At 45.5% G+C, this 20,074-nt stretch overlaps 1 protein-coding gene across 1 annotated transcript in view; it reads left to right on the top strand.

The window, feature by feature from the left end:
* Nucleotides 1-2,051: 2,051 nt before the first annotated feature.
* SULF1 (sulfatase 1) overlaps nucleotides 2,052-20,074 on the top strand; it is a 168,433-nt gene continuing 150,410 nt past the window's right edge. The window contains exon 1 of the mRNA XM_029068600.2: nucleotides 2,052-2,326. The gene's annotated coding sequence lies outside the window, so the exon portion shown is untranslated. The remainder of the gene's footprint in view (nucleotides 2,327-20,074) is intronic.

Here is a 20,074-nt window from a genome sequence, read left to right as displayed (position 1 = left end):
TACTCACACTGAGCATATCCAATATCCAACCTAAGTCCACTCCACTTCCATTCCATATCCAACACTGAGCCTTTCTGTCAACTTGTCCCAATTTCAGCTGCATGACTAATAATAATAATAGTACTTGTTAAGCACTATGTGCCCAGCATTGAACTAAGATTAGACATAGTCCTTATTACACATGGGGCTCACGGTCTAAGAGAAGGAGAACAGGCATTTAATCCCCATTTTACAAATGTGGAACCTGAGGCACAGGGAAGCAAGGTGACTTACCCAAGGTCTCACAGCTGGCAAGTGGTGGAAAGAGGATTAGAATTCAGGTCTTCTGACTCCCGGTCCTGTGCTCTTTCCACTCAAGAAATGCTACAATAGGGCTGAGTCTCACCAGCTACTTGGTCGTGCTCACTGGGTGTGCAGATCACTGTACTAAGCACTTGAAACAGTACACTAGTGTTGGAAGACATGATCCCTTCCCTCAAGGAGGTTACAGTATAATGCAGGAGTTTAGAAGCCAGTAAAATAGTATGGTATTTGTTACGCCCTTACTATGAGCCAGTCACTGTACTAAGATCTGAGATACATACAAGCTAATCAGGTTGGACACAGTCCTTGTCCCACATGGGGCTCACAGTCTTCATCCCCAATTTACAGATGAGGGAACTGAGGCACAGAGAAGTTAAGTGACTTTCCCACAGTCACACAGCAAAGGGATGGAACCAGGATTAGAACCCAGGCCCATACTATATCTACTAGGCCTCACTGCTTCTCCTACGTCAAAACAGTAATGCTGCAGCTTTACCTAAATGCTGCAGCTTTGTCTACTTCCATCATCTTAGTTCCCACAAGAGCTGGGGCACTAGAGCTGAGAGGTATGCCAAGCAGCAAGAGGACAACTCCCCTTTTTCTCCCCTCAAGGTGGGCCTTGATCCACCCCAATTCAATTTAATGCAGTCGTATTTATTGAGCACTTACTGTGCACAAAGCACTGTACTAAGCGCTTGGGAGAGTACAATATAACAACAAACACCTCTTAAGAGCTTCACCTACTCCAGCCAAAGGCACTCCACCTCGTTCCTTATCCTGCCATCAGTAGAGCTGGCAGGTTTAAAACCACCAGCCAAAGTCCTGGGTCTGTGCCCGTAACTCCGGAAAAATAAACCCAAATGCTTTTCTAAGGAAACATGGGAATGATTTTATCTCATAATAAATTGGTGGTGAGCAGAAATGCTGAGGGATAGCTCTGTCAACAATACTTTCATATGCATGAAAATTCATTCCGGAGCTCCTGGGAATGGCTTTGATGCTGGACTTCAGAGGAAAATGCTGTTTCAGGAATCATACACTTGCCATCATAATATCTATTTACAACCTATATGGTCCTGCTACCAGCTTAGACTCATAATTTACAAGAGGGTGAGCCGGGACCTCACGATAGAGCAATTTTATCCATCGGCCAATGTCTGTGTTCAAGCGGACTGGGTCTCGAACAGTCAGATAGCCCCTGTGACTCAAAAGAAAATATTCCCTATTAATCATTCTCAAAGGAATTTTATTTCTACAAGGGGAGAGAGGAGTATTTGGGGTAAAGAGCGTTAAGTCAATCACCTTAGCTTGTTTGGGTCAGGTGTGTGGAATGTGTTTACAGAGCAGAGCCACAGACGGAATGTTGCTCTTGGCAAGAGTTCCGGGATCAGAGACAATGGCCCCCAGGTGAGTGTCTCTGCTCAGGTGAAAATCATTATAAGCCCCACAGGCCAACGAGGGCTTAAGCCCAGCAGTCAGCTGTGTATCTTGAGAGAGAGGCTAAACTGTCCTTTTTATTTTTCCTGAAGAGGGGTTTATGGTTCCCAAGAAATGTTGTTGTTGCATGTGGAAGGCTATTCTTGCGGGTGGGAAGCTCGGAAAGGAGTTGACCACTCACAGGCCACTGAGTGGTGGCTCTGAGTCAACCACAGGTGCAGCTATTTAGCATTTGTGCCACCCCATTTTTCCACCAAGGCTGACTCACTCCCAGCATTCCCAGCACCAGGAGGCTGGCAGATTCCCTTAGATAAGCGGAGCCTCTAGCAGAGAGTGAACAGCTTTGTTGCCCTTATCTCACCATTTGGTAAGGAGTTCTAGCACCAGTCAAAAAGCCAAATTTAGTCCCCGGAAATGTGCTACGGAGGCTATTTTTCCTAAGCGAAGCTGCTCTTCGTTGGTTCTCTCTTGGGGTGGAAGTGAGAAGGCTCTCAGAGTGAAACGGATGCTGGAAGGAAGGAAACTGGGCAGGCTGACTCTAAGGCCCGGTCGCTGCTGTATTGTTCTTCCCACGACGAAATGAAAGGTAGGAATTACATGGAAAATAAGGAAACTGGTTTTGTCTTTAGCATTGGGTGTGTGTGAAGCAGTCCTGTCTAATTCGTCAAGGTTTTGTTGTTGCTCCAGCCTATTCCTCCAATATAATGGCAATGAGAAAGAATGTTTGTAACACTTTTGGTTACCAGGAGTTTCTCAGCATAGCGTGGTTTCACCGTGGTGAATGCCCCCCAGATCCCTTCTTGGAAGACAGATGTATATTGGACTCCTCTAGATTTAGACACACCACCCCCAATCCTTACTAGAAGCAGTAAGCAGTGGACTGTATGCTTTGGGCTAGGAGACCTATGGGATTTACTCCAATAACCACTTCCACTGCATAGCTTCATCTACTCTCCTATCCCTAATTTTTAAGAAGGAAATAAAAGTTGATGGGTTTTTTTTTTTTTCCAGCAAGGGCAGTGGTACATTCTGGGGTAGGAAGAAAGATAGGATCAGGACACTTGTGGGTACAGCTCATGTTGACATGGCAGGGGTCTTTTTTTTTTTTCTTTTTAAATGCCACAGTTGGCAGGGATAGTGCCCCAACTCACTGAGCGTTTATTTTAAACTGCACAGAAGTGCTACCTTTCTTTTTTTTCTCCCCTCCCTTTTTCATATTTTTCCTCTCCTCCTACTCCCCTTATTGCTAAATTCAATAGCCCCTTCCCCTGTTTCTAAGGTGGAGCATTTGTGTTAGTAAATATGGTATTTCATTCTTGGGTTACTGTCTCATCCTGGCAGACTACGTCTTAGCAAGTCTTTTCTTGAGTGCTGAGACTCAGCCGAGGGTGCAAGAATGGTTCAGGAGGGAAATGCACATACGGAAAATGCTCAATAGATAAGATTGAATCAGTGAAAGGGGATGGACGCCCAATGATGGGTGGGAAGAACTTCCACTTCCCTAGTATGTAACACCACTCAGGAAGCAGACTGTGTTTCTAGGACTGTATTTTCCAGTAATAGTCAAGGAGGGTGGGGTTGGCAGGGTGGAACCACACCTCTCCTGTTGCTGGAACCCAAGGATTGTTCCTTTTGTTTCTTTTGTGAAATTGGAGGTGGCACAGTTCTAAAATTCAACCTGCAGATCGAGTTACAGTGGCAGTTAGAAAGTGTCTTGGATTTTCCATGGCCTTGATGGGACTCAACAAAGCCATTCCAGGATGGGGGGCTTTAAATGATAGCCTTATGTGTAAAGAACACTGCACTGAGCGCTTGGGAGAGGACAATAGAATTATGCTCGAAAACTTCTCTCACCAAGAGAGCTTACTGAAGGCCATGTCATGCAGGGTACTGTAGGGGTGTTATGTGAGAATTGGGACCCTCCATGTCTTCTCTGTTCACCAGCGCCTGCCAACTCTCTCCCAGCTCCTGGCCAGTAGCCCACATTTGCTCACAGAGGAGTGGTTCATGGATAGAGATGGATAGTCCAAAGGCCCAAAGCAAGTCGAAAGAGCTCATTTCACCTCCTAGCTAATAGGATTCAGCTTGCTTTAAATGTGATGGTGTGTACCCCCAAGGGAAAGGTGTTAGCCAGATTTGGCTAGTTGATTGCTTATTAGCAAAGAAGCATGGTGTAGTGAATAGAGCCCGGGGCCTGGGAGTCAGAAGGTCATGGGTTCTAATGCCGGCTCTGCCACTTGTCTGCTGTGTGACCTTGGGCATGGTACTTCACTTCTCTGGGCCTCGGTTACCTCAACTGCAAAATGGGGACAGAGAGTGTGAGCCCCACGTGGGACAGGGATTGTGTCCAACTCAATTTGCTTGTATCCAACCCAGTACTTAGTAGAGTGCCTCTCACATAGTAAGCACTTAATACGTTATTAATAATGACAGAGGAGATGATGCAAGAGAAGAGCATCAGAGTGATGTGCTAGTGTGCTTGTTCAAGGCTTTTGTTTAAACCTAGAGGACAGTGTCCACCTGCTTTATAAGAGGGCAAGCTCCTTGTGGACAAGGAACATGTCACCTCTTGGTTTTGCTTCTCCCAAGCACTTGTACAGTGCATTGCACTCTTGGTACTTGTTAAGCACTTACTATGTACCAAGCACTGTTCTTAGCTCTGGGATAGGTACAAGTTGTTCAGATTGGAGCCACTTCCTGTCCCATGTGGGGCTCACACTCTTAATCTCCATTCTACAGATGAGATAACTGAAGCACAGAGAAGTGAAGTGACTTACCTAAGGTCACACATCAGCAGCCTTGTGGCAGAGCCAGGATTAGAACACGGGGCCTTCTGACTCCCAGGCCCATGCTCTGTTGTAGTACTGTAGAAGGAGCATAGTTTAGTGGAAAGAACACAGGTCTGGGAGTCAGGAGGCCTGGTTTCTAATTCTGCCACCTGCGTGCTGTGGGATCTTGGGCAAGTCATTTAACTTCTCAGTGCCTCAGTTTCTTCATCTGCAAAATGGTCATTCAATGCCTGTTGTCCCTCCCCCACTTAGACTGTAAGCCCATGTGGGACAGGGACTGAGTTAGGCCAGACACTGTATGCATCTCCATGTACCTCTGTGCTTAATATACTGTTTAACAAAACCACAATCATGATCCTCATCCTGATTATTATTACTGTTGAGCACTGAAAGATAACAAGCCCAGTTTGGTTGCAAAAGAGAGGCTTCCACGGACCTTTGCTTTCACTAATGCGGCCGTTCGATCTTTGTTCTATGGGCTGGGAGTTTTTACCCCATCCCTTATCCGCTGAGGTTTGCTGCCGCTTGATTAACAACATTAAAATCTAACGCTTCTCCTCCTGGCAAACTAAAACATAGAACTAATGACCTTTGGCGTTCTGTTTAGAGAGGTTGGCAGCGAGGCCCCCTTGTTTGCTTGTTGCTGATCAAGTGAGAGTCCTGAAGTAACAAGTTTTCATCTCCCTCCAGCTCACTAATTTCTCTCTGAGCTAAGCAGGGAGAAATCTGGCAGCCAAGTGATTTTTCACAGGATATGGCTCTCAACAGAGAGCCTGCAAAGTTTTAAGAAAGGGATTTGTCAGAAATCACACACTCAGCACTGTCAACAAAGTCTTCTGCTCCACTCAGCTCCTGAGCAGCTTCTTGAAAGAATGTTCTTTATAAGAGGAGTTGTCCTATCTTTCCTCTTGCTGTTCAGCCCTAATTCTTGTAATCAACTTCTGTAATCAATGTCTTACGATCAGCCATTCCTCATCTTCCTTTCTTTTTTGTAGCAGCCTGGCCTGATGGAAAGATCAGAGGCCAGGGAGTCAGAGGGCCCGAGTTCTAATCCTGACTCCACCTCTTGTGTGCTATGTGATCTTGGGCAAGTCACTTGACTTCTCTGTGCCTTGGTTTCCTTATCTGAAAACAGGGATTCAGTACTCGTTCTCCCTCCCACTTAGACCATGAGCCCCAGGTGGACCAGGGACTGTATCCAACCTGATTAGCTTGATTCTACTTCAGTGCTTGGCTCATAGTAAGTACTTAACTCTCACAATTATGGTTATTGTTGATGCAATAAATTTATCTCGAAGACTTTTGCTTTCCATTTGCACTCTCCTTGGGGAAAGTCCAGGAAAAGCTGCTGAGAATCTATTTCTTTATTTCCTTTTAATGGCACTTTTTAAGTGCTTACTGTGTGCCAGGCACTGTTCGAAGTTCTGGGGTAGATGGACAATAATCATGTAGGGCACAGTCCCTGTCCTACATGGGGCTCTCAATCAAACTGGGAGAGAAAACAGATTTTGAATCTCCATTTGACAGATGAGGTAACTGAGATATGGAGAAGTTGGGTGACTTGCCCAAGGTCACACAGCAGTGATGTGACAGAGCCAGGATTAGAACACAAGTCCTCTGGCTCCCAGGTCTGGGCTCTTTCCGCTAGGCCATGCTGCTTCCCTTAGGATCCTCTGGTCTACAGTGCAGAGCACTGTACTAAGTGCTTCGAAGAGTACAACACCCTAAGTAGACAATCAACCTCAATCCGGTCTCTAGCCTGAGTTTGAGAAGAAGGTGACCATGGGAGATTGTTGTGTTGAAACAAGAGATTACTCTCTATTGTAGATGTCCCCCATTCTCTGCTCAGCTAAGATGCAAAAGAGGCCACAGCTCCCTTAACTCACCGAAAGAGACTTTATGGTTATGACCCTGTAGTCTGTTTGCCTTGAGGCAGAGAAATGGGGGTGGGGAGAGGGGTGATTCAATTCATCGTGCTTACTATGTGCAGAGCACTGTACTAAGTGCTTGGGAGAGTACAGTACAACTATAAACAGACATATTCCCTGCCCATAGTGAGATCAAATCTTGCTCTTTCTGACCCAGCACCAACCTTAGGATGGTTTGGGGTTTGCCATGCTTCTGGATTCCTGGACCAAAGGAGAAAAACCCAGCCAACAGTTACCTTAGTTTCCCATTTTTGAGTCCTTTCAGTTGGACTGCTCTCAACAATTACCTGTGAAGTTTGCTGCCTCTCCTAGTAGAGTGCAGTTCTGGGAGTCCAGAGACCTGGGTTCTAGTCTCAGTTTGGCCTTCGGCCTGTGGGGTGACCTCGGGCAATTCACGTAACTTGTCTGACCCTCAGTTTCCTCGTCCGGAAACCATAGGTCCCCACTCACCTTTCCTCTTAGATCGGGAGGCCTTGTGGGACAGCGATGAGCAGAGAACTTGGTGCTTCGTATGCTCCCGATAAATACTATCATTATTTTCCTTAGAATCTTCACCTCATTGAATGTACAGCATCCTGATCCCCAGAAATGAGAAGGTGCTGAAAGCATTAGTCTCCACAGCATCCCAGAAGGGGCCAGTAGGCCCTACCTGTAGGTTGATCAGTCTGTGAGCTGAAGGGGGTTTCAATATCAGGGTCCCTGACACCTCAGCTTCCACACAGGGAGATTCTGGAGTTGAGGCAGATGCCGCCCCCCCTTTCGAGAGAGACGGTTCTGATCTCTGGATGCCCCCCATCTGGCATTTCCTGGAATTCAACTGGGGCGAGTGCTGCTTCTTTATTTCTTCCTCCCACTTCGGCCTGAGAAACTAGAAAGGGGATGGCGGGATTTGGGGTCTCTGAGGAATGTGAGAAGCCTGTGGTCGTATGTACAGCAGATTTGGAGTTACGGTTGAACGATGGCCTCCCGCTTTCTGCTTTTAGAAGTAGATGGCAGTGCCATAAATATACTCCTTGTTATCAACCCGGAATGCATAACCCATATCTTAGGGGGATGACTAATTGACTAAGCTACATCCATATTTAATAATCATTGCATTTTTATTCCATTATTTCAACTTTGCCTCAGACCTGCATCTCCAACCAGTTAGAACAGTAGTGTATCAGAGCGTGGCCATTTACTGTGGGGAAAAAATGAAGACAAGGATGTGGTGAAATACTACTGATGGTCTGAATGAATTGTTCTCTTAACTTTGTCCTGTCCCTTAGTTAAGTGTCTTAAGATATAGTTGAGTAGAGAAGCAACATGGCGTAGTGGATAGAGCATGAGCCTGGGAGTAAGAATGTCGTGGGTTCTAATCCCGGCTCCACCACTTGTCTGCTGTGTGACCCTGGGCAAGTCACTTCTTCTCTGTGCCTCAGTTACGTCATCTGTAAAATGGGGATTGAGTGTGTGAGCCCCAAGTGGGACAGGGACTGTGTCCAACCCGGTTGGCTTATATCCACCCCGACGCTTTCTGCAGTGCCTGGCACATAGTAAACACTTAACAAATACCACAGTTATTATTATTATACTTACAGCACGTGTAAGATGGCCCCTCCATAAGATGTGGAAAAATTGTTATCCTAAGCGGTGACTTGATGAAGGATTGCTCAAATAGTCATCCGTAGCATTCAAGGTAGAGCATTTAGACAGGAAAACAAGCAATGGAACGATACTTTGTGTTTTAACCTAAGTCTGACCCAAGCCTTCTGGTCAGTGCATGCCAATCAATCAGAGGGTGGGATTTGTTGAGCGCTTACTGTGTGCGGAGCACTGTATAATGCACTCGGGGAAACTACAATGCAGCGGAGTTGGTAAACACTATCCCTGCCCTCAAGGAACTAACAAACCTATACCTATGATGGTTAGCTGGGTAGTGCACACAATTTTCATGTCTTGGTAGAATTTGTCTTCTGAAGTATTTGGGGTAGTGGTTCAACCCTGACATGTGAGTAGAAAGCCAGATGGGGGAGGCGGCCCCATCTTGAATCTGCGCCATATTTCATTGAATCTTACCCAGGCCAATGATTGATTCAATTTCTCGATTAGTATCACCTGACGGTAAAGGTGGGTGTGGTGTGTCTATGCCTTCTCTCTTGGCAACCGTGAGAATAAGGTGGGGGTACAGGCCCCAGCATTCTGGGATGAACATACAATAAAACCCAGGATTCTGTCAGACGTGAATCGAGCATGTTCTGAGCATGCCCCAGCCCAAATATGGCCATCGAAGCATTTAAAGGGCCTCAAGGTCAGGTGGGGTTAGGGGCTAGTTAGCAGGACCAGTTTAGGCAGAGCTCTTCCAATGCATAGGCATTAAAAACCTTTCTCTAAAATTCCCCGTGACTGCCTATAAAACCCAGGACTGCCCCAGCCTAGGTCCGCCCTAAGCGGGGTGGCCTAGCGGATAGAGCCGGGGTCTGGGAGTCAGAAGGCCATGGGTTCTAATCCTGCCTCTGCCACTTGTCTGCTGTGTGACCTTGGGCAAGTCGCTTCTCTTCTCTGGGCCTCAGTTACCTCATCTGTGAAATGGGAATTCAGACTGGGACAGGGACTGTCCAGCCTGATTTGTTTGTATCTACCCCAGCGCTTAGTACAGTGCCTGGCGCACAGGAAGCACTTAATAAATACCACAGTGATTACTTATTATTACTCGTAGAGAGACTGGCTCACCCAGAGAAGTGCTGGAGTTTAGGCAATAGAGCCATCCATCGTTTCAGTGGGGGCATTGCGGGTGGTGAGGTGGTCGCCGTGGGTGTGAATGGTTCTCGGTGGATGACGTTCCCAGAAGTTTCCCATGACAGTCCGGTGCTTGTCAGTGTGGATGAGCATTGATCAAAGACGCAATAGTCAAGGGGGAAGGTTAGCCTCCTGCAAGCAGGGTCTTCTCTAGCCCCCCATTTCCGCTGGTGTGATTCCAAGCTAACCGCGCTGGGTTGACCTCGCACAGAGACTGGAGGGCTGGAGGAGTCGCTAATCACCCTGGCTTGAGGATACCTCTCCACCCCCGCCCCCATCTCCAGGCTGCAGAAACTCAGTCGTCCGTCGCTCTACCACGCACACCAGGGAGCTGTGTTCTTTTTAGCCATTTTGGAAAGTTGAAGGGAATTCCGAAACAGAAAGAAAGAGCACGTATAAATGAAACAAATTTGTTGAAAGAATAAGTGGAAGCCGGCGGGGTTTTCCAGCAGAGGGGCATGTTTGTGTGTCAGCTGTTTACAATAAAGCCTGCATTTCGCTGGATTAATTCTTTTATTCAGTTGGCTTTTCTTCGGAGAACAGTTACATCAAATAGTTAGAAAATGGTTCCAGATGTAGTCGCTGCGACAGTGGGAATGTATGAGCAAATGGAAGGTGAATCATTTGTTTAAAATGAACCAAAGTAAGACTGCATCTTCAGTTTTTAAATGCTCAAAGCATCTTCAGTATTCCAAAAATGAAACGGGAAAGGTATTTTTGTGCCAAGTAATTGTAATTACGGATGAGTCCATTTACACTAACGTTAATTATTGAACATATTTTGTTTGAACAAAGATTTCTTATTTGGAGAATTTGATTTTATTTTTTTAATCTTCCCAGCAAGAATGGAAAAATGTATGGAACTGACTTGTGAAACTGACTCGCTTAATGATATTGTAATCTGTCTCTGCCTACAAAAGCAAAAGATTATAGGATTTTACTATAATTGAAGAGATTGTGTTTAATTATAGATATTTTTAGCTATAATTTTAGAGGAAATACCACATGGTTGCATAAACACTGAATGAAATATCCTTTTAATATGTATTTTGTGTGGCTCTAACGTAAACCGGAGTCACAATTATGAGTACATTGTTTGAAGTTAATACCCAATATTTTAGCCACTTATACTTGTCATTATTTTATTTGGAAACATTCTTGTACCAGTGCTTTGAGACCACTGACTATTTGGGGAGTAATTGAGTTGGCGTGTGTGTTTTTTGGTTGGATTCCCCCCGCGCCCCATCCCAGAGCAAAAGTGCAAATACGTTTGGCATTTTAGAAGAGTACAGGGTAATGACCAAAAGAGATTAATCTGGGATTATCTGGTCCTAAGAGTGCATCTGAAATTCTTAGAGGAATGACTTGTTTGCTCTTTGTGGTCTTTGAGAATCTGTTTTTCAATATTGAATCGTAATTGAAATGCATTTGATGTAGAGGGTTAAATCAAGCCATGTTGAAGTGGTTAAGAGTTGTGGCACATAAATCCTAAAAGCAGAGTTTCAGGTGACTTTGTTTGGGTCTCTAACAGGTCGGAAAAGGGTCCATATGCTACTGTTTTGGGCCTTAACAAAAACCAATTAGACCCCTCTGGTGGCAACAAACAAAACATGATTCATTCACCCAGTCTCTCTGGCCAACCACAAAGCCTCCACCCTCTAGGAATTTTTAACCATGCTCAGAGTTAGGAGTCCTGAGTTCTACTCCCAATTTGGCCTCTGACTTGCTAGTGACTTACCCAAGGTCACACAGCAGCAGGCCAGTGGCAGAGCTGGTTTTAGACTCTGATTCCTTGTCCCATACGCTCTCCGCTAGGCCATGCTACCATCCAGGCACTGTTCTAAGTGCTGGGGTAGATACAAGGTTGGAAAGAGTCTATGTCCCACATGGGGCTCACAGTCTTAGTCCCCATTTTACAGATGAGGCAACCGAGGCACAGAGAAGTAAAGTTACTTGCCTAAGGTCACACAGCAGAAAAGTGGCCAAGCTGGGATCAGAACCCAGGTCTTCCTGACTCTCAGGCCCATGCTCTATCCACTAGGCCACTCTACTTGCCCCAGGTGTTTACAACTTGAGAAGTCAAAAATATGTGAATATGGAGAGAGTTGTGGCCAGCCTGAGAAAGGGAGTTTTTTGGAGAAGCAGCGTGGCTCAGTGGAAAGAGCATGGGCTTTGGAGTCAGGGCTCATGAGTTCGAATCCCAGCTCTGCCACTTGTCGGCTGTGTGACTGTGGGCAAGTCACTTAACTTCTCTGTGCCTCAGTTCCCTCATCTGTAAAATGGGGATTAAGACTGTGAGCCCCACGTGGGACAACCTGATTCCCCTATGTCTACCCCAGCGCTTAGAACAGTGCTCGGCACATAGTAAGCGCTTAACAAATGCCAACATTATTATTATTATTAGTTCTTTGGGGAAGAGAATGAGTGAAGGGACAGAGGCTGGAGAGTTGAAAGAGCTACAGCCAAAAGCTTGGCTTGGGAGGAGCGATTTATTGAGCACCTTCTTGGAGCAGAATGCTGTACTAAGAGCCTGGGGGAGTATGATAAAAATAATAGACATAGTGCCTGCCCTCAAAGAGTTGACATTCTAGCAGGGGAGAAAGATGCTGAAATAATTTCCAGTTAGGAAGGAGGTAAAAAGGAATCTGTATGTGGGTTAGTGCTTATGTGATAGGTCGTGTAAGTTTTGTGTAAATAAATGCCCTAAGAGGTCGTGAGATCAGAAGTGCTGAGGTAGCCACTGGGATTATAATGTGGGAAAAGTAGAAATTAGTTGGGAAAAGGCTCTTGGAGGAGCTGTGATTTTAGGATAATTTTAGGAGGGCTTTGAAGGTGGGGAAAGCTGTGGTCTGTCAAATTTGGTGAAAATGGAAAATAATAAGGTCGGTGCCTTGGAAGGAGTCCTATTATTGGCCCGTGAGCCAGGGGAGGAGCAGGTTTAGCCCTAAATGTGGTGGGGATGGGAAACTTTAACATCCCAGTCATGGGCCTGAGCAAGAGTTCAGCAGAAAGTCAGACAGGTTCCCTTGGTCCCAAGTAGGAACTGGAGCATGAGCTCCTTGAAGGCAAGGAATGTGTAGTTTGCATTTGTTGTTCTCTCTCAAGTGCTTAGTACAGTGTTCTGCATGCAGTAGACTCTCAAATACCATTATTCGAGTGATTAGGAATTAGCTAAGGGAGATACCCTTTTTAACTTAAGCCTCCCTAAAGGGCAAATTGACTTGAGACTCTGCAGGTGGATTAATGATGTGTGTATATCTATGATTCTATTTGTCTTGGTGATATTTACACCAGACTACTTGTTTTTTGTTCTGTTTTGTTGTCTGTCTCCCCCATTTAGCCCATTATTGGGTAGGGATTGTCTCTGTTGCCGAATTGTACATTCCAAGCGCTTGGTACAGTGCTCTGCACGTAGTTATCGCTCAATAAATAAGATTGAATGAATCTTGAGGCAGTGATGTAATCTAAGGGTAGGAGAGATGCTAGCAAGGGGTTTTTAAAATGAAATTTAGGCAAATGGTTTGAACATTTTCCTCTTTAAAGGAGCACAACTGAAATTGCTTGTTTTTCAACAAGTAGCTCAGCAGCAACCAGTATACCGTTGAAATCAATCGATAGTGCTTATGGTGAGCAGAACACTGTCCTAAATGCTTTGGCGAGTACAGTGTAACAAAGTTTTGTAGACCCATTCCCAAGCAACAGAGGGCTTTGTCTAGAAGGGAAGATATCAAGAAATGGTAGTCCATAAGCACTGTCCCACCATCCACTCTCTTTGACCGCTACATCTCGTAACCTGATTAGGCTGCATCTACCCTGGAGCTTAGAACAGTGCTTGACACACATTAAGTGCTTAATGAGTACCATCATTATTATTATTATTATTATCATTATTATTCAAACTGTAAACTCCCAGACTCCCATAGACTGTAAGCTCCATCTGGGCTGAGAAGATGTCTATCAACTCTGTTATATTGTACTCTTCCAAGCATTTATCTCAATGCTCTTCACATGGCATAGTTCTCAAATTTGATTGATCAGCTTGTGTCCTTCACTCCTCCCCAGCAAACTCTCCTCCCCAGCAAACTCTCCTGCCGTATTCATTCATTCAATTGAGCACTTACTATGTGCAGAGCACTGTACTAAGCACTTGGAAAGTACAATTTGGCAATAGAGACAATCCCTGCCCACACCGGGCTTACAGTCTAGAAGAGGGAAAACAGGCATCAGTATAAATAAATAGTATTATAAATACATCCACATCAAAACAAGTAAAATGGCATTAATATAAATAAATAGAATTATAGATATATGTACACATAAGTGCTGTAACTCACTCACTTCAGACCCTCCCGTATCTATTTGGGCCTTTCTTCCACATGTGACATCTGTGTTTTCTCTCAGATCTGCCAAGCCTCAGCCCTCACTCCCTCTCCCTTCTGCATTGTCAACCTCTGCTCTGTGACTCCTTGAGAGAGGACACATCAATCAATCATATTTATTGAGCACTAACTGTGTACAGAGCATTGTACTCAGCTATTGGGAGAGGACTATGCAGCAGAGTTGATAGACACATTCCCTGCCCACAAGGAATTTACAGTCTAGAGGACGTACAAGAGTCAGGCCAAGTAAACACTTAATATCTATGTACTTCTGCATTACGGTATTTAGTACTTACCATGTGCTAAGCGCTAAGATAGATACAAGATAGAAAATACGGTCTTTGCCCCACTCAGGACTCATAAGCTGTGAGAGATAGGGAAAGCCGGTAACTTAGACCGAAAGCTCTTTGCAGGCAGGGCTCACGTCTACTCACTCTATTGTAGTGTGCTTTCCCAAGTGCTAAGTACAGTGCTCTTCACACGGTAAGTGCTCAAAATGTTTTCATTACCCTATTTTGATCATTCAATGTACATCACCTTGATTCTATTTATTCACTATTGTTTTAATGAGATGTTCATCCCCTTGATTCTATTTATTGCCATTGCTCTTGTCTGTCCGTCTCCCCCGATTAGACCGTAAACCCGTCAAAGGGCAGGGACTGTATCTGTTACCAATTTGTACATTCCAAGCGCTTAGTTCAGTGCTCTGCACATAGTAAGCGCTCAATACTGTTGAATGAATACTGTCGATTGATCTGCGTTTTAGGATGAGGTCAGAGAGGTTGAGATTTGCCCAAGATGGCACAGCAGGTCCGTGGCAGGGCTGGGATTAGAGATTGGATTTCATCATCATCATCTTCAGTGGTATCCATCGCGTGCTTACTAAGTGCAGACAACCAATCCCAGCCTCTTTCGTCCGGTGTCTGGGGTTGAAGAGCAGAAGCGTGGATCTAGAAAGTGAAGGTGCTAATGCTGGAGGTGCCACTGGCCTGCTGGGTGACCTTGGGCAAGCCATTTACCCTCTCCGCGCCTCAAGTTCCTGAGCTGGAAAAAGGGGATAATAATAGCTACCTCTACCGTCCTCACAGGATATGATGGACTAGCTGTCATGAAAGCCCTATGGAAAAATGAAAGCTATTTAAACTTAATGTATTATTATTTCCATTGCCTCCTACCTTTTTGAGCAAGGTAAACGATTCCAACTTCAGGAATGCTGATTTGGAACAGTATGTATAATCTTCAAAGTAATAGAATATTTTAGAGGCAGAGAGTGGAGATTTTTGCATATTCTCTGAAAGTTCATTGTCTCCCGTCCTGAAACAGGAACTGTGCTCGACTCACGTGTGCCACTGAGTTTGAGCATCTATATAAAAGACCCAAATATGCCTCAATAGGTTTTGGTTCTTTTTCTGATTATTCACCTGTTTCATTCTGGCTGTTTTGGAATAATGAATTATTGTCGGATTACATTACTCTTTTCAGTGATCCATTGTAGTTTGACCTACCAGTGAATTTGACATTTTAATAAACTCCATGATTTGAGATCAGATGACAAATATTTGAAAATAAAATTCTGAACTTTTTTACAGCTCATCCCACCCCACGCCTCCTCTCGCCCCTGGTATGTCTTAACCACAAAGCCCCAAGAACGTATGTCTTTGGCTAAGGGATCTAAAGTCGACCCTGAAGATGGTGGCCCTAGGTGAGAGTGGGCAGCTGCCAGACTGAGAACAGCGGAAGCGGGTGTAAGATGGGGAAACTGAGGCGCAGAGTGGTCGTGTCCGGCCCGAGGTCACACAGCAGGCTGGAGGCAGAACTGGGACTAAAACCCAAGGCTTCTCACTCCTATATTGTGGTCCTTCCTTGAGACCCCGCTGGCTCGAGGTGCCTGTCCACATTAGCGCCGTCTACTTTCCTTGAGGCCGTAAGCTCGGCGAACTGCATCTGTCATACCTCTGAACAGCTCCCATGCTTCTGGATAGTCACTGGAGATCCTTTAGATTGATCCATACCCCTCTGGTAGGGTGCTTTCCTCTTTGCAATGCCTAATGGCTCCGTATAGGCAATGACATTCAAATAAAAGAGAACTAGTCTGATCAATGCTCGAATTTTATGTGACCAGAAAATAAGAAATCCACTTTGGAATAGTAAAAATCTCACTGGGTCATTAGAGGCAGAAATGTGGAGCTTGGAAGCACGGTTTGTTTGTTTTTACAATTGCACACCATCTGCTTCATTTGGCCTGTACGAAAATGTGTAGTATTTCATAACCACCCTTAGCTCGTATGGCTAGACAAGTGCTCTATAAAAAGCTTTATTGGTTCCCAAATGCACTAAATTTGCTAATAACCCTGGGCTCCTGTCACACTGCAGCCTCAGGAGGAGAACTAAGTAAAGGTTACTAGGACAGAACCCCATTCTCACCCCCACCTTAAGGGAAATTAGGCCCTTGCGCTATTTCTACCTGGACGGTAAGGAGCCTGTCCCAGAAGACCCACCACTTTTGCGGTATTTCCTCCCTACCCTCTGAAACTTTTCCTCCAACTCCTGGGGCTTTCTACCCCACCACCTTAGAGGGTGGAAGCTGAGGAGTCAGCGTAGCCTGCTGTATGATCTGAGGTGAGTCAGTTAACCTGTCTGGACTTCAGTTTCCTCATCTGTAAAATGGGGATAAGATTCCCTGCACTCCCTCCTTCTTAGATATGGAAGAGGCATGGCTTGGTGGATAGAGCATGGGCTTGGGAGTCAGAAGGACCTGGGTTCCCATCCTGGGTCTGCCACCTGTCTGCTGTGTGACCTGGGGCAAGTCACTTCACTTCTCTGGGCCTCAGTCACCTCAGGTGTAAAATGAGGATTAAGACTGTAAGCCCCATGTGGGACAGGGATTATGTCCAACCTGACTAGCTTGTATCTACTGGCACATAGTGAGCGCTTAAAAATACCACAGTAATTATGACAGTTATTAGATGGGGAGCCCCAAATGGCAGAGGAAATATGTCCGATCTGATTCTTAAATTGGCCCCAGTGTGTGGCACATAGCAGTATTAGTAGTGACAGCATTCAGTAAACTCTTCCAGGCCAGAGCTATTCCAGAAGCTTTCGGCCATCCCAAGCGGAAGACGCACCCAACCTCAGGCCAAGGAGCATATCCGAGGAGACCCTCCCCGCTCTTGCTCCTCGGAGCCACAGCGGCCTAGCACTTCCCGGGCTGACTGTGGTTCTCGGGAACCTTGTGGGCTTTAGGCCCTTTCCACTTTCCGCTTGGCCTCTCAGCCGGCCGCACGTCCTGTCCTGAGCTCAGATGTTCTCACGCAGCCCCTGTCCTTCCTGGGGTTCATCTACTAGGGGAGAGAGCTGAAATAAATTGTCCATGTGAATACATTAAATGCATGAGCATTGAGGTGGTGTGTCAGAAAAGATGGTCTGGGGTGGCGAGGCAGGGGATCATTCAGGGAATCCGTCCTGGAGGAAGTGCTCTTTCATTTCAGGTAAATTTTGAAGGAGAACAAGGGAGAGGGATTTTGAAGATGCCACTCTGCTCCTAAGGAAAACAAACAACAAAAAAAGAGTAGAAATAAGACAAACTAGAATATAATCATTTTGGGGGGCACGTGGTTCCTCAAATGGCCATCCCAGTGAATGGCCCTCTTCTTTTTTCCATACAAGCTGAGGGAAGCAAGCTGTGGAAGTCTGGTCAATAGGACGGGTTTGGGCTGAGGCTTCTCTGAATCTTGGAGTCTCTGTTTTTCTAAGAGCAGCCTGTGGTAAACAGGACCCTTTGGAGGGGTTTGCTCATCTTATCAAACTCTCAACCATTTTGGAGAGGGGAAAGAAGGGCAAGCGAGCCCTATAGAGGCCAACAGATAAGCAGCATGGCCTGGTGGTTAGAGTCCAGGCCTGGAGTCAGCAGACCTGTGTTCTAATCCCGGCTCTGCCACTTGTCTGCTGCTTGACCTTGGACAAGTCACTTCACTTCTCTGATCCTCAGTTGCCTCATCTATAAAATGGGGATTAAGGCTGTGAGACCTATGTAAGATAGGGACTGTGTCCAACCAGTTTATAGTAATAATGATGGTATTTAAGTGCTTACTATGTGAAGGGCACTGTACTAAGCACCGGGGTAGATACAGGGAAATTGAGTTGGACACCGTCCCTGTCCTATGTGGGGCTTCATAGTCTCAGTCCCCATTTTACAAATGAAATAACTGAGGCACAGAGAAGTGAAGCGACTTAAGGTCACACAGCAGACAAGTGGCTGAGCTGGGATTAACACCCATGACCTTCTGACTCCCGGGCCCATGCTGTATCCACTGTATAATGCTGCTTCTCGAATTATCATGTATCTACCCCAGCAGTCAGTACAGTGTCTTGCTCATAGTAGGTGCTTAAATACCATGGGAAAAAACCTGAACACATACACACACACACACTATTAATAATCATAATAATAATGTTGGTATTTGTTAGCGCTTACTGTGCACAGATCACTGTTCTAAGCGCTGGTGTAGATACAGGGTAATCAGGTTGTCCCGTGTGAGGCTCACAATCTTCATCCCCATTTTACAGATGAGGCAACTGAGGCACAGAGAAGTTAAGTGACTTGCCCACAGTCAGCTGACAAATGGCAGAGCCGGGATTCGAACCCGTGACCGCTGACTCCCAAGCCCGTGCTCTTTCCACTGAGCCACGCTGCTTCTCTATTAACTGGGTGCATGTTTAGGGAGGCACAAGAGATGGGCAGTGATCAGATACTTCTCAGCGCCACGGCCCTCCGGCAGCCAGCCTCCGAGTCGGCCATCTTCCGGAACAAGGGCTTAAAATGTGTGGACTTTATATTCCAACTTTCCCAGCAGCAGGCTGAGTCATGCCTCATAACGTTTCCGCAGACATCAAACTCCTGGAAAGGTCACAGTCGTCTTCTCAGTGAAGAAATCCAAACCGTAAAAACTCCGAGGGAGACCCTGGGGTCAGAGACTCTCACAAGAATGACGGAACAAGGCCATGTTCCCAGCCCTCGTGAATCTGAACCCCAGGGTTTGTCTGTCCTCTAGAGAGAGAGGGTGGTTGGAACACTGGGACAGCCTGACTTGATAAATTTGGTCGTTAGGGACCCTTGGGCTCACCAAGAGGGGAAAAAAGTCACCAATGGTCTCTCAGATTTTTTCGTGTTTTCATCTTGGCATCAAGAAAGGAAAATCTGGCACTTCTGAAAGGCGTTCTGATTATTCAAAGGGACGGTCTTTGTGAAACATTGAGTGTCTGCAGCAGAGTTCTCTCTGTCTCCAACAGTCTGAGTGACCTTCGGCTCGAGACACACCAGTAACGTCAATTTAAGACTTCGGAACATTTGAGTGTTGCCAGCCTCTGAGGCAGGAAGGATATTTCTTCATTTTGGTTTTTTTTTTTTCATAAATGACGAAAATACCATCTCTCTGAACAATTTCCCTTATAGTAGTGATAGTCACAGTGGTATTTACTGTACAGAGCGATTGAGAAAGGACAGTAAAAGCATGAGGTAAATTCTCTGGCCCCAAGGAACTTACCCTCTAATGGGGGAGAGAAACATAAAAATATTTCCAAATGGCCGAATCAGAAAAAAATCTATCCGTGGTATTTATTGAGAACTTACTTGGTGCAAAGCAACTTATTGAGGGTTTGGGGAAGTATGATAGAATCGGTAGGCACGAGTACCATAGATTTGGTAGATCTGATTCCTGCCCTCAAGGAGTTTGTAATCTAGTGGGTATGTACAACTGCGCACTGTAGTTGACATCCTTTGCATTATTTATGGAAACGGTTTGGCTTAGTGGATCAAACACGAGCCTGGGAGTCAGAAAAACCTGGGTCCTAATCCTGGCTCTGCCACTTGTCTGCTGGGTGACCTTGTAGAAGTCGGTTCACTTCTCTGTGCCTGTTACCTCATCTGTAAAATTGGGATTAAGACTGCGAGCCCCATGTGGGACAGGGATTGTGTTCGACCTGATTAATTTGTATCTACCCCAGCACTTATAACAGTGCTTGACACATAGTAAGCATTTAACAAATACCATTATTATTATTTACTTTTTTCCCAGTCCCATAGTGCTGTAGCACTCTTGAGTTTCTCTTCTCTCTACTCCTTCACGCTGAAATAGCTCTACTTCCTTCCACCTCTTAATATCTTTATTTTCCATTTTTTAAGGTGCCGTTCTTTTCCCCACTGGAAGTATCAGAGCACTGACTTTTTTCTAGTAGTATTTTCATTTCTTTATCCCAGGGTACCGGTGCTCAAATCTCTGCTATTTTGCCCCGAGAAATGGAGTGTTCCTGAGTTTTTCTGCTCCCCTCACCCTTTTCTTGGAGCCTTCTCTTCTGGATTACTCTGCAATTGCTTGTTTCTCTGCTAGGACCTCAGGCAGTGAAAACTGTGTGCTAAGCTTGTCACCCTCTCTAATTTCAATGTCAGTTCAACACTGGCCCT

Source organism: Ornithorhynchus anatinus, chromosome 7, assembly GCF_004115215.2.
Source record: "Ornithorhynchus anatinus isolate Pmale09 chromosome 7, mOrnAna1.pri.v4, whole genome shotgun sequence".
Classification (NCBI taxonomy): Eukaryota; Metazoa; Chordata; class Mammalia; order Monotremata; family Ornithorhynchidae; genus Ornithorhynchus; species Ornithorhynchus anatinus.
Note: the sequence above shows the minus strand (reverse complement) of the source record. Positions and strands in the feature narration are given on the sequence as shown.